Source organism: Cryptomeria japonica, unplaced genomic scaffold (assembly GCF_030272615.1).
Source record: "Cryptomeria japonica unplaced genomic scaffold, Sugi_1.0 HiC_scaffold_196, whole genome shotgun sequence".
Classification (NCBI taxonomy): Eukaryota; Viridiplantae; Streptophyta; class Pinopsida; order Cupressales; family Cupressaceae; genus Cryptomeria; species Cryptomeria japonica.
The window spans coordinates 269,326-273,773 of NW_026729018.1; positions in this window are offsets into that span (position 1 = coordinate 269,326).

Below are 4,448 nucleotides of genomic sequence, written 5' to 3' on the forward strand. Positions count from 1 at the left end.
GCGATGCGTCTGATACACAGATAGTTCCGAGGCGGCCGAGGAGCCTCACCGCATAGCAATCGGGTTGCGAGGCAGATTATTGGGAAGGGAACCCCCCTGGGATGGCGGCTCAAGCAGTGCCCAAAGGGACTGGAATGCGGAATCACATCGAGAGACCCAAATGCTATACGAGGGCTCAAATCGAATTATCGATTTGGCCACGACATGGACGCATCGGAACGACTACCTTTGCGAACACTCGCAATTGCATCCATACCGAAACCAATAGACATTTCCGTTAGAGCCCTCGCATAGCATTCGGGAATCTCGCATGCCCCTCTAAATCGACCAATGCTGGCGCTCAATGAAAATCCGAGCGCTACCACCGTTCGAGCGCCAGCATTGGTCGAGTTAGAGGGGCACGGGGGAGAATGCTCCAGTCAACACCTCCCCTATATAAGTTATTTGTCCGATTCTCGCACAACCGTAGTCCTGCCTCGTCGAATCAAACAACGGTCCCAGATTCCGACTTCCGTTCCGTAGAGACCCAAAAGCTAGATGGAGGCTCGCAAGAAAGAGAGTCGGCGCATAGCAATCGGGTTTCTCGAACGTTTAGGGACCGAGCTCACTTGCGGATAGGGCAAAATCCGCCAAGCAACCCAAAAGCTAGACGGGGGCTCGAATCGAATCGCCTAGGCGGCCACAACAACGACGTGTTGGATCGACTACCAGTGCCAAACCATTCAGCAAGACTAGTCTGTGTCGAGGCCGGATAGAGATTCTCAGAGAGCGCCCGCATAGCATTTAGGAGACCTGCCGCGTCCCTCACACTCGACAAATGGTGGTGCACGTTTATAAATCCGAGCGATCCCAACCCTTTCAAGCACCAACATCGGTCGAGATAGAGGGGCACGGAGGGGGCTGCGTGAGACAACACAGTCCCCTATATAAGTTATTTGTCCGATTCTCACACATCCGAAGAATGGTCATCAAATCGGACAACAGCCCAAACTTCCGACTTCCGTCCCAGAAAGCCCAAGAGCTATCTAAAACGTTCATGGCCGGAACTCGATCGCGGCTATACCAGTCCGCCAAGCAACCCAAAAGCTAGACTGGAGCTCTAGTCGAATCACCTCTGTGGCCATTGCAAGGACGTGTTGGAGCGACTACCATTGCCGAACCATTCCGCAGGTCGAGTCCATACCAAGGCCGCATAGAGATTCACGATGAGCTCCTGCATAGCAATCAGGAGACTTGCCGTGTCCATCACAATCGATAAATCCTGGTGCAAGATTTTTGCATCCGAGCGCTCCAACCAGTCGAGCACCAGCATCAATCGACATAAACGGGCACGGGGGGAGGATGCTCGAGAACACTACCTCCCCTATATAAGTTATTTGTCCGATTCTCAAGCAGCCGAAGTCTGGTCATCGAATCGGGTCAAAGACCACAACTTCCGACTTTACCCACAATGCAAGTCATCGAATCGAACATCGGCCCCCGAGTCGGACTCCATGCGTATGTCAGGTCATCGGACCCAAATTCCGCCTTCCTGCGCATGGCGGGCCATCAATATCAACTCGGTCATCGGACCCAAACTCCGCCTTTTTGCGTATGGCACGCCTTCAAATCGGTCATCGGACCCAAATTCCGCCTTCCTGTGCATGGCGGGCCATCAACATCAACTCGGTCATCGGACCCAAATTCCGCCTTTCTGCGCATGGCACGCCATCAACTCGGTCATCGGACCCAAATTCCGCCTTCCTGCGCATGGCAGGTCATCGGACACAAATTCAGACCTCGCCAATATGCCTACGTATCGAATCGGTCATCGGACCCAACTTCCGACTTCATCCATACTGTAGGGTCTTTGAGGTTGGCGCGGTGCGCTCAACCCAGGGAGTCGACCCATCGAAGCATACACCTCCCCTATATAAGCTATTTGTCCGATTCCCACACCTGTGTAGTTTGCACCTCTGACCAGGACATCGACCCCAACTTCCGAACTCGACTGCAACGACGGCACCAGCGCCTTGGTGCGCACCTTGCGACGCACAGTCCCAACATTCGCCTTCCTGCACATGGCAGGTCATCGGACCCAAATTCCGACCTCGCGAGTATGCCTACATATCGAATCGGTCATCGGACCCAACTTCCGACTTCATCCATACCGTAGGGTCTTTGAGGTTGGCGCGGTGCGCTCAACCCGGGGAGTCGACCCAACGAAGCATACACCTCCCCTATATAAGCTATTTGTCCGATTCCCACACCTGTGTAGTTTGCACCTCCGATCAAGACATCGACCCCAACTTCCGAACTCGCCTCCAACGACCGAACCAGCGCCTTGGTGCGCACCTTGCAACGCACAGTGCCAACATTCGCCTTCCTGCACGTGGCAGGTCATCGGACCCAAATTCCGACCTCGCGAGTATGCCTACATATCGAATCGGTCATCGGACCCAACTTCCGACTTCATCCATACCGTAGGGTCTTTGAGGTTGGCGCGGTGCGCTCAACCCGGGGAGTCGACCCAACGAAGCATACACCTCCCCTATATAAGCTATTTGTCCGATTCCCACACCTGTGTAGCTTGCACCTCCGATCAGGACATCGACCCCAACTTCCGAACTCGACTAAAAAGACCGCACCAGCGCCTTGGTGTGCACCTTGCAACGCACAGTGTCAACATTCGCCTTCCTGCACATGGCAGGTCATCGGACCCAAATTCCGACCTCATGAGCATACCTACTAATCGAATTGGTCATCGGACCCAACTTCCGACTTCATCCATACCGTAGGGTCTTTGAGGTTGGCGCGGTGCGCTCAACCTGGGGAGTCGACCCATCGAAGCATACACCTCCCCTATATAAGCTATTTGTCCGATTCCGACACCTGTGTAGTTTGCACCTCCGCTCAGGACATCGACCCCAACTTCCGAACTCGCCTGCAACGACCGAACCAGCGCCTTGGTGCGCACCAAAAGTGCGCACTTTTGGAGGGCACTTTTGTGCGCTCCAAAGGTGCGCACTTTTGGAGGGCACTTTTCTGCGCTCCAAAGGTGCGCACTTTTGGAGGGCACTTTTTGGAGGGCACTTTTCTGCGCTCCAAAGGTGCGCACTTTTGGAGGGCACTTTTTGGAGGGCACTTTTCTGCGCTCCAAAGGTGCGCACTTTTGGAGGGCACTTTTTGGAGGGCACTTTTCTGCGCTCCAAAGGTGCGCACTTTTGGAGGGCACTTTTTGGAGGGCACTTTTCTGCGCTCCAAAGGTGCGCACTTTTGGAGGGCACTTTTTGGAGGGCACTTTTCTGCGCTCCAAAGGTGCGCACTTTTGGAGGGCACTTTTCTGCGCTCCAAAGGTGCGCACTTTTGGAGGGCACTTTTTGGAGGGCACTTTTCTGCGCTCCAAAGGTGCGCACTTTTGGAGGGCACTTTTTGGAGGGCACTTTTCTGCGCTCCAAAGGTGCGCACTTTTGGAGGGCACTTTTTGGAGGGCACTTTTCTGCGCTCCAAAGGTGCGCACTTTTGGAGGGCACTTTTGTGCACTCCAAAGGTGCGCACTTTTGGAGGGCACTTTTCCTGTGCTCCAAAGGTGCACACCTAGGTGAGCACCTTCGACCACACCTTGTAGCACACCAAACTCTGACTTTCGACTTCATCCGCAATGCAGGGTCTTTGAGGTTGGCGCAATGCGCACAACCAGGGGAGTCGACCCATCAAACCCAACACCTCCCCTATATAAGCTATTTGTCTGATTCTCATACATGCGTAGCCTGCAGGAGCAATTAGGACATCGACCCCAACTTTCGGCTTCTAAACGAAAACAAGGTCTTTGAGGTTGGTGTAATGCGAACAACTAGGGGAGTCAACCCATCAAACCCAACACCTCCCCTATATAAGCTATTTGTCTGATTCTCATACATGTGTAGTCTACAGGAGCAATTAGGACATCGACCCCAACTTTTGACTTCTTAACGAAAACAAGGTCTTTGAGGTTGACGTAATGCGCACAACCAGGGGAGTCGACCCATCAAACCCAACACCTCCCCTATATAAGCTATTTGTCCGATTCTCATACATGTGTAGCCTGCAGGAGCCATTAGGACATTGACCCCAACTTTTGACTTCTTAACGAAAACAAGGTCTTTGAGGTTGGCGTAATGCGCACAACCAAGGGAGTTGACCCATCAAACCCAACACCTCCCCTATATAAGCTATTTGTCTGATTCTCATACATGTGTAGCCTGCAACAACGATTAGGACATCCACCCCAACTTCTGAATTCGTCTGCGTTGACCGCACCAAAGGTGCACGCCTTGGTGCTCACCAAAATCCGACTTCCGACTTCTTCTGCTATGCGGGGTCTTTGAGGTTGGCGCAGTGCGCACAACCAGGGGAGTCAACCCACCGAATGCAACACCTCCCCTATATAAGCTATTTGTCTGATTCTCATACATGCGTAGACTGCAGCA